The 10529-nt window shown below is 42.0% G+C and overlaps 1 long non-coding RNA gene across 1 annotated transcript; it reads right to left on the minus strand.

The window, feature by feature from the left end:
* Nucleotides 1-216: 216 nt before the first annotated feature.
* On the minus strand, nucleotides 217-10281 carry LOC147602378 (uncharacterized). Its single transcript, XR_015257486.1, has 3 exons — nucleotides 10131-10281; nucleotides 2588-2767; nucleotides 217-1751 (listed from the first exon to the last, which is right to left on the minus strand). It is a non-coding gene; the product is annotated as an uncharacterized LOC147602378 (long non-coding RNA).
* Between the last annotated feature and the right edge of the window lie 248 nt (nucleotides 10282-10529).

Raw genomic sequence — 10529 nt, forward strand, 5'->3', positions numbered from 1 at the left:
GTTCCAGACATTTCACACTCTGTAGTGCATAAAATCCACTGCTTTTGTCAAAACATTGTTTTGTAAAAACTGGTTTAATTAGAAGTGGGGGAGGGTATGGATACAGGACAAGTAGAGGGAAGTGACAGCTGAAAATGCTGTTGAGAAGTGCGAAGGGCTCAGAGATGAAAATACCTTTTCATATAGGCACCAATGCTTGAAAACCAAAACAAAAAGCATCTTTATTATAAACCATAAGCATCTTTATCATAAAGGCTGGAGGAGGAGACTGAGCTGCCCTTTCTCACCTCTCTGTGTCAGTCTGCCTCCGCTCATTTGCCTGCTCCCTAGAGAACAGGCTGCTTGTACTTCTGTCTGTCAACAGGCATGGAGCTGGTCGGCTGAGTAAGATAGGCGCAAGTGACACAAATCAGACTGTGGCCAGCATCAGTTTGGCCAGAGTCCTTCTTCAAAAGCCTTTTCAAGTTTTGCTCACGTGAATTACTGTTGCATTTTCAATCAGTTGCTGCTAACATTCAGGGAGTCTCACGTTGCGCCTCCCTGGCTTTAAGAGCAGATAACAAGATCCGCAGCTATTGATATACCAACAAACTCTTACCATTATTTCCTACCTGGTGAATAGATGACACGCTGCTTAGATGAATGCAATTCAAATTCACAGGGTACAAGCAGATTTAGTTACAGAATGTACTCGCTCTTTGAGGATTAGCTACAGTTGAATCCTATTGATTTTATCTTAGCATTGATGGTTCAGTTTTGTTGAATCCTGTCTGAACTGTACGAACTGTACAGGGGAGAAGCAGCAAAAACTGCTGGTTTGTGGCTTTCTATTCAGGGCCAGGAAATTCACTTGATAGGGATCAACCAACTGGGGTCTTTCTTGCCAACTGACGCTGTGCTTTATCTCCCTGACACGAACAGATCAATGGGCTTGGGGGCAGCTTTGCAGGCAGTTGAAGCCTGACCCAGGCGCGTTGTTGCCAGCTTTCGAAAGCTGCACAATGGCTTGCTCTCCCCGGCAGTTGCAGCCGTTGGGGCAGGGACCTGTCATCTGACAGGCTGTTGAGAAATAATGATGTAAACTCCTCCCTAAGGATGTGGGAACAATGTTTGAATCCTGCGAAGGGAGTCATATCTGTGATAAGGAAACTAGAAAAATTGGGAGCTTAGTGTTTGTTTTCTTTCTGCAGCGGGTTGAATGCAGCGCTCCTGCTTGTGAAGGGCCGGTGGGGAGGCGGGAAGGGAGGCGTGGGAAGGCAGCAGCTCACAGCTATTCTGGCTTAGAATAACCTTCCCTGCTGCTGTTTTAGAAACCTCGGTTAGATGTCATAGAGCTACAGTCTGCCCTGTTCAGCAAGGGTAAGTGCCTGTTACTGAACAGTTTGTTATTACTGTGTTGTGGTAGTGCCTAAATACAGCCCCAGGGTCAAAACCCACGGTCGTAAATACAGTACGAACAGAAACGGACCATGTCAGAAAAGTTCACGATGAAAATCTATGGATTTAGTGCACTCCAGCAAAGTACCAGACCGTGAGTAGAAGGACAGTGTGGTGATGACAAATGTCATTCTGATATAATGGCACCTGGGAAAAAAGTTAGTGCAGAAGGAGGGCAGCGAGACTGTGGCACATGCTGCAATAGACTACTCTAGGGCTGAATCCAGGAGGGTCTTCCATTAGCCCAAGGAGCTGCTTTGCTTCCCAGATCCTGTTAAAGCTGGGGTGATGATGGAGCTGGGGATGCTCAGCACCTGTGGGGAAGAATTTAACTTTGTTCTTTACTTGGACGTTGTTTTCAGCTTGCAGAACAGTGCATTTCTCCTTGAACAGAGACCACTTTATTTCTAACTGTTAAATATAGAGCTGCTAAATGCTTCCAAGTGTAAGTTCCCTGAAAAGACATCCAGAAACAGCTATTGCTCTCAGTCTTAATTTGAAATGCTTTTTTTTTCACCTTGCTTTTAAAGAGCTCTCCAATATATACACCAGACATTTGTACATCAGCTTCTATGAACTTTGTTCAAGGCTCACAAACATGTGAGATGTCTCTTTATTTTCTCCCTGCTCATGAGTGAAGATGCACTCCATCTAGTTGATTTTGTCACTTTTTGATGCACCCAAAAGAGAGGTTGACAAATTCCCTTCACTCTTCACACTATTCACAGTCCAGCTACAGTCTATGACCCCTAACACTTGTCTCAGCAGCCCAGAACCCCACTGCACACTGACACAACCGCCTTTGGGATTATGATGCCTTATTTGGGAGCTACTGCCATAGAAGCAATGAGGTGATGACTCATTATTATTTCTAGCAATAATCTTAGAGCTTTATTACCTCTAGCCATAATAACAGACGAAGTTTTTTTTCCTTTCATTATGCTTCTGGGAGTTCTGTAGCTCCCACACGTCTCCTCGAAGTTTGTACTACCAGAGATTTGGTAATCTGTGAGGGACTGAAATACCTTTCTCCATCTCTCCCTGATTATTTGCTTACAATATAACATGTCCACCTTTGCATGCTTCTTGCCACAGAACAAAAATACCAGTATTTTCTTAGCCTTGCATCAAACCTGTAAATGAACGTAACCTAAATGGATCAGCAGATTCTTTCTGAGGGCTCAGGTAATGCAGAAAATCCTTTCTGTGATGATCCCGACTCCAGTTCACCAGCAGATGGTAGCAAACGTCTCCTTCCCTTTGAGCCTCAGCTGGGTCTGTCTGAATTCGACAGATCTGGAGTGTCTCGTCTCCAGACAGGAGAAATAAGCTGTAAACAAAGTAGTTGTGCAACTGAGAACAAGGGAAAAGAACCATGGAAAACACGGAAATATTGCTGCACTTGGGACAGAAGAATTAAGTAAAGGCCGGAACAAAATCACTGCAGTGACTTGCACCGAATGGCATGAGAAGCATTTTGGTGTCACTGTTATTGTTCTAGTGGTGACAAAAAGGGACCATTATTTGCAATGTAGTAAATGGACAACTTTCAGAGCAGCACGATAAAATCAAAACTGCTCTGGGTCAGCTCTGCCCGTGTATGTTGACCCTTCGCCTTTATACTGAAAACATTGAAAGTTCAGGATGGGTATTTTTACTAGAGGCTGTTTCTAGTCATTTATTTGTTTTTCTCTTGAGCTGTATCAGCTATAGTTCTTTTATATTTGATATGGGCTGTTGATTACCACTTTCTGTCACTCTCTTCTGCATGCTACTATTTCAAATGGCCTGTTGTGACAACACTTCTCAGCTTCTTTTTCCTGACAGGAGCTAAACTGAGAGACGGGAAAAGAGAGAGACAGGATAAAGTGAAAGATGCTAAATTGTGGTGTAATTCCCATAAGGAAATGTCTCTTCACTTATAAGACAGTACTTATTAGGTCCGAGCAAACCACAAACTCTTTGTGGTAAATCACTGGATAAGTTTTGCCATTAATGTTTTCAAGTGTACCAGCTCTATTTTTAATTACCTTACTGGAGATTTTGAAATTTTTTTACTCCTTCATGTAACAAAACTGTTTGATTCTACAAGCAGTTTCTGCAGAGCATTCCCTTAGTGCTCATTTCTCCATCAATAAGTGTTTGGTGACCAAAAATCCTAAGGAGTTGGTTCTGTTGTCTGACTGGGCACTGAAACTGATTTCTGTGCTTTTTTTTTTGCTGGAAATGAAAAAAAAAAAGGTCATTTAAATATCATTTAAAACAAGGCAATGCCTTTTAATATAAAAATGTGTTCTTTCTCCAGTTCTTGCTGTATTCTGAGCGAGAACATCTTTCTTGGTTAAAGTTCTAAAAGAGAAAGAGAAAGGAAGGAAATGGGTTACTGTAGTGTGCTACTGCTTTTGCACGGTAGCTTGCTCTGGAAAGCAGTGCAGAACACTAGTGAGACTGGCTATACCTCTGTCAGTGCTTATGTCACGTATCTGAGGATTTCAGATGAAGTTGTCTGGCTTCTCCTTTGGGTTTAAATCTTTTTATTTTCTTGAAATTATTAGAAATACTTTCCATGCCTTTCACAGATCTATAGCTGGCATGACTCATTTCAGCTCCACAAACATCAGTCAGTGATGCCAGTGTTCATGCATGTTGTGTGAAACATTCCAGGCTACATTGCCAGCCTGACCACGGGCAGGGGCTAGAAGTCCTCTGAGTGACAGCACTTGTCTCCTACAGCTGTGCCATTGACAGAGGGGATGATCAATCAGTTCCAGGGACAACTCAAAATTTTGCTTAGGAGTTTTTGGACCATGTCGTTTGGCAGGGAGATGTACTGGGACAGGTCAGGACATAAGTGGACCTAACCAGCTAATCTGACAGAGCTAGAACTGGGAGAGGGCATGTATTAGTGTCCTAAACACCATGGTTTGGCGGTGTAGTAAGTCTGCCTTTAGGGACCCTTGTATTTCATCAGAAATGCCATAGGCATCTGAAGCTAAGCTTTGATTTAACATAAGCTCACTCCTGATTCAAATTTGTTCAAAACCACTGATGGATCTATTTTGTACTGTTGGGCTTTGTGCTCAATCAGGCATAATCTGTCTGCACATTTCCTTTTTTATGCTAGATCAAGGAACGTTTACCCTCCTACAGCCAGCAAAAGCCTCCACAAAAGCGTGAGACCATTATGCAGTTTAAACTCTCTCCTGTATAGTGTGTTTAATCTGTCTGAAGTGCAATCATGTTCTCATGTCTGACCAGATCCATTATATACTGTTGATGGTGCTTAGATAAATCATCATGGAACCACAGCCTAAATGCATAAATGCAGCCATACAAGAAGCTGATGTAAAAAGCAAAATGTGAAGTCAAACCTCTGCTTGACGACATTTGCTTTCCCAGTAGACAACTGCTTATTTTGCCTGCAAATTGCTTAAAATTTAAGCTGATAAGTAACATGCCAGAGATCTGTTAAGAGGGATGCAAACAATACAGCTGCAGAGACATACAGAGGCAAGTGCACTATTTTGAATATTAAACTCAAAAACTGTGCAGTTATTAATTAACATCAGCTCCACCTTTAGTCATCCTTTACTGGCCTGATGAGATATTAGGAAAGGAAGATAGAGGAAGCAAGACAAATCTGGGTACAAAATAGTTGGGAAAGAGCAAGTCCATGGGAAATGAATACTGTCATTTGAAGAGAATGCCTAGAAACCCAGTAAATTACAAGAGGGAATTGCAAGGTCTTTGTTGAAGACAAAGAAGTGTCAATTTGAGTAGTACAGAGACTGGAAAAGATGATGGCACAGCACCAAAACAACGAGGTATGTGTATGGGGGAAGTTTAGGAGTTGTCTTGTGGAAGTGAAATTTTGGATTCTGACCAAAAAGAATAAAGCTGCTTTATGTGTAATGATATGAAATGATAGAGCAGCTATGTATTTTGCCCATGGGATTCAGTTTCTGTTCCCGTGCAGATGTTTAGAGCTTGGCAATCACAGTAGTACTGGGGTATTAGAACTCACTTAGACACTTCATGCCTTATTTAACAATATCTGAAGCTCTTCCCACTATTATTAATTATAAAAAGAGCAGTTGCAAAATTAGGGCAGAGTGCAGAAATCTCCTTCTCTGGCAGTGATAATTCATTCCTCTATACAATATCCATTGTCTTAGTGCAGCTAAAAGCACCCTAAGGTGCTTTACAAAATGTAAAAAGACATGATCCCTGACCTAAACTGCTTTCTGCTTTAGTTGAGACACAACACAAGACATGAGAAATGAGAGTGAGATGGTGCAGGGATGAGTGAGATCCAGAGTCCCTCTAAAGAGAGCACTCTGGTGTGATGTTTATACAACATGAACATTAAACTGTGTCCAGTCCTCTGCTCCTTTTTGAAGTTAGCCTAATTTTTTTCAGAAGCAAGGGTTGTATGACATTAACTGGCATTGAAAGGGTTCTGACTGATGACAGTTTCATTTTTTACTTTTGATAAGAGCTCTTGTGAATCACATCACAAACTGAGGCATTAAAGAAATATATGTCAATTTGTCTTAATATGCCATACTGCAAATCACAATGATTTACCTGCTGCTTTAGAAGAATTTCAACAACCCCTGCAGCAGGGACAGGGACCTCCAAGTGCTAGGGGGTTGGCAGTTGAGAAAATGCACGTTACATGTGTCATTTAACTCCAAATGTGGACACAAAATGTGGTAGAAATACTTCCTGAGCTGTACCCTATTCAAGTTTCTTATAAGGCCAGCAACTTTTAATCAGACTTGTGCATCGCAGCAGTGTCTTCGAGTGCTACATCAAAACTTATGGTGCTTTTCACAAAAAATATTCCCTGGCAACATGTCCTTCCTGAGTGCCAGACAGAAAAGTATAGTTTAAAAATCTTTATTTACAACTGGAGAAAAAGAATCCTTTGCCTCAGTGGGCTTCTGGCAGTTATTGAGGTTCCATAATGCAATATTCACCTGTTTCACAAGGAAACTGGCCAGTTTATCCAAACGGTCATGCATCAGACTGTACTGACTCCACTGCTGTTCCAAGGGTCAGGAAATACAGGATACTGCATGGAGTTCCTCAGGTCTCAATACCTTCGCTCCGAGATGGACATGTGTCCCTCCTACTGGCCATGGTATGCTCTGTGGTCAGAGAGGAGGAGAACAGCTTTCTTAAGTAGGCACTTTGGGTTCAGGGACACAAGTGACAGTCTTGTAACTCTCTGGAAAGACCATGCCATTTACTTACTTCCATGCTTTTAGAGATCTCTCCCTCTGTCCTCTATAAGAAGGCAACTCTATCTGTCTGTGATTTAGACATGATCAAATCAACATCCTAACACCTATCACTTTCCAAGGGAAGGTTTCAGAGGACCATATGGATTATGGCAGTGGGTATTTTCTTAATGTTCAAGAAGAGAGATTTACATCCTACAGTGCTCAGCAAGTAGCTCTGTAAGGACGTCAAGCTGGATCACCCTGGTCACTACGCCTTCTCTGGGTCTGGTTTCCAATACCCAGGCTGAATGAAGAGCCAAGGCAGGGGCCCAGCATATTTCTCAAAACATGCTCAGTGTCCTGTTGTTTGACTCCATAGAGAGTTTCACAAAGTAGTGCCTCTGAACATCATCCAGCGACACGCAAGGATCAGCCGTAAACTGTACTGCCTGTTCAAGCCTTGGCCTCCAGTGGCCAGCCCTGGGCCTGGCTTGTGCCACGCTTTACAGGCTCTGCCCCTGCCCCTCGTGCCAGGATGGTGTCAGGGGGCTGTGGGCAGAGCCGAACTTGTGTACAAATAAGGAGGAACTTTTAGCAAGTGGTCTCCAGTATAAACTTGTTCTCTCTTGTTTTCCTTACTTCCTAGTCTTAAAGTGGGATGTTTCACGTCTTTTTCATTATCTATTGGCTCATTTCCAGGCTGGACAAAGCTACGGGGGGCTGTACACTTTCCACTGGGCCCTATGGCAGAGAGGGGACCTGCTGCCCCCGCTGACGTGATGCATCTTTCAGTAAAATGGTGCTGGGAAGAAAAGAGGGAACTGGAGTGAGCAAGAAGTTTTCCATTTGAAGTTTATAAATCACTACATAAACTGAATCAGTGAGCTGTGCATAGCCCAGGGTATAGAGTATGAGGTACAACAGTCTTCTTATGTCTCCTCTAAGTGTCTTGTCACCCTTCAGGTAACAATATAACCAAGCTCTGGATGAACTCTGTAACTCCAGGTAAGCTCAAAGATAAGCTGAGAGGCTTTTGTCATTTAAACCTCTTTGAGGTTCTAATGCATTAACAGGAGATTTACATAGACCAAAAGCTGTGAAACCAATCACTTATGAAAATGTTCTCTTTCATTTGGGTGCCAAAATTTGACCTCTCTCTGAAAGCTATGGAGTTGCTTCGGCATTAAGCACTACGTCTGACAGTTCCTTCCCCTGGTGACAGCACAGTCAGCTCCCACAAGCACAGAGCCCTGAAGTTGTTTTGGGAGATCAGTAACGTGTCTGTGTGTAGCCTGTAGACTTTGCTTTGTTAAAGAATATTAAAGTGTAGGGGGTTAGTACTTTCTTTGGTTCAACATTAAACCTGGCATTTCTTCACTTTAAAAAGCTGCCATTTTGACCTTTGTCACTATATTAGAAAGCAATGACAGGCTCAGCTGTTTGCAGGAGCTGTTTGCCTTCTACAAACTCAGATTAGCTATTCCAGGAACGCACTATTATTGTACACTATTATAACCATTAACCAGTGACTCCTCAACACAATGAATCTCTGTACTCTGAACAAACTCGAGCACTCAGTGGGGCCAGTGCCCACTACCAGGGTTTGTCCCTGAAATACGGAGAACATTAGCTATCCTGAAACTCATGCATCATTCCCTTCAGTTACTGAGTCCTTGGAATATCTACTGATTTTTTCTGACAAGGTATAAAACTTCTCTTCAACTTTCTCTCAGTATTTTTCAGGAGAACAGCTTTGAAGTGGTCACTGATTGCAGACTTCAACAACTGAAGGGTCTTATTAAGGGAGATCCATAAGGACCACATTTCTGGGTTAGGAAGTATATGGTATTTTCACTTCTGGAGGAAGACTAGGGAGGGCTGTGTGAGATCTTAGCCCTCTCTTACTACAGAGTCATTGCTGTTTCCAAACTGTGGGCCTGGCATGCTCTACAGGTGTCCCCAAATGGTCCCTCAGTCATCTCTATCGGGAAGCATGGACTGTGCAGTAGATCCCACCTACTCATATTTTCCCAGCAGAAGTAGTGTGATAGTTCAGGGTCTGGAGGGGTGATGGTGTACATTTGAGTCTTATCTCAACAAATGTTCCATACTCAGCCAGAGAATGGACCTTGATGCAAGAGGTGGGAAACATTCCCAGATCCCAGGTTAGATATTGTCAAATATCAAATTTATAAAGCAGAAGGAGAAAAACATTTCTACCTGTCAGCAATGCACAGTTCATTTGTCTAGTATCTGAAGGACTGTTTGTCAAAGCCGATGGATAATCTGAGCTGCTGTGTTTCTGAGCTTAAAAATGTTACTAACGAACATTAGTCATGACGGTGACTAATGTTCTTGTGTGTGACAATGTTTAGCCAGTCTGAAAAGATGTAGATTTAGTAAATAGTCTCCAGACTTTGAGATTCTGCCCAGTTCTACACCCAAAGTTCTCCAGCAAGAGCGAATCATTTATACCACATTGAAGTAAAGAAACAGAGTAAAACCATTAAAGCAACAGGACAAAGGCCAGGGTACAGAAAACTATTCAGTTGCTTTTGAAAGCTGCCACTGCCTCCTCCTTTCAGTTGCACTGCACACATTGCAAGATAACTTTTGCTTTAAATGGAGGGGACCATTTATAACTTACTGAATCCATAATTTAGAAGAATTTAGACATAAAGCAGCATGTATAGCTCAAGTAACATGACCTGAATCACTGGGAATATTGTAATTGCCTTCTTTCAGTTGTAAAACTCGGAGTCCAAGAGTGCAACCTGAATTCTTCTGAGGAATTAATTTTGTCCAATTAGAGATCTCATTGCTGTCCTTGTGTTGTGAGCAGTTCAATTTGTTCCATTCACTGTTCTTTCTCTTTTTGTCAGCAGGACAATTTACTGCAGCTGGTCAATGTGTAGTGAATCCATAATGAATTATGGAAATTTGCTGTGGAAGCCTGACCTTTTCTGAAGTTTGTATTAGGATTTCCCGGTACCTCTGTTCTCATACGTTTTAATGCTCTAAGCAGAAAGCAGTAATTTCAAATATTGCTGAAGAAATTCACATTAAAGGCTACCCAGACACATGAAAACTCATCCTTACAAAAAATTATTTCCTGCAGCCAAAAGTAATTCAAATGTTATTAACTGAGAGAAACTATTGGAGGATATAACAGGCTCCTCGTTAGGTTTCCACCAAGGCTAGCAGAGTTATTACAAACACAAAAAAGATTTAAAGTTGTCTATTGGTCAGATATACACAGCACAGCATGTGATCACTATTAATGCAGACTTCAAAAAGCTCAGAAATGTGGATCAGTTTTCTCACACATCCAGAAAGATGGATATTTATCTAAACAGTTATATTAGCAAGATACATTTGCAAAGTATTGTAATTTCTTGTCCCAGCCAGGGATAGTGCAAAACTGGAGCAAGAATGAAACAGTTTATCAAGATTTCCAAATATTACCTGATGTCCAGTATTGGTTGGATGTCCATGTGGTTGGTAGCTCCTACAGTATCTTGGCAGCTTTCCATTCTCAAATCCATATGCTTTAGACAATAGAGAACAGGTTCCAAGAAATGTACTGAGCTCATCACATCCGAACTCCCACAGCTACTCTACTGCTATGTGACTTTGGAAAGCACAGTGACCGTGACTGGCAGACAGAATGAGTCTTACCCAGTAAAAGAAAATTCTGGCTTCAGATAATATTCATCATTTTAATTGCTTTAAAATGGCTAAAGCCAAAGTGAGGGAAAGTTTGATTCTGGACCAGCCAGTTAACCTGGGAAAGCCACCCTCTGACAGTCATTAACTTGAATGGCCGCTGATGGGCACAGGGTTGAATATCTCCGCTGGTGAAAG

This window comes from Chlamydotis macqueenii, chromosome 1 (genome assembly GCF_036417535.1).
Source record: "Chlamydotis macqueenii isolate bChlMac1 chromosome 1, bChlMac1.mat, whole genome shotgun sequence".
NCBI classification, from domain to species: domain Eukaryota; kingdom Metazoa; phylum Chordata; class Aves; order Otidiformes; family Otididae; genus Chlamydotis; species Chlamydotis macqueenii.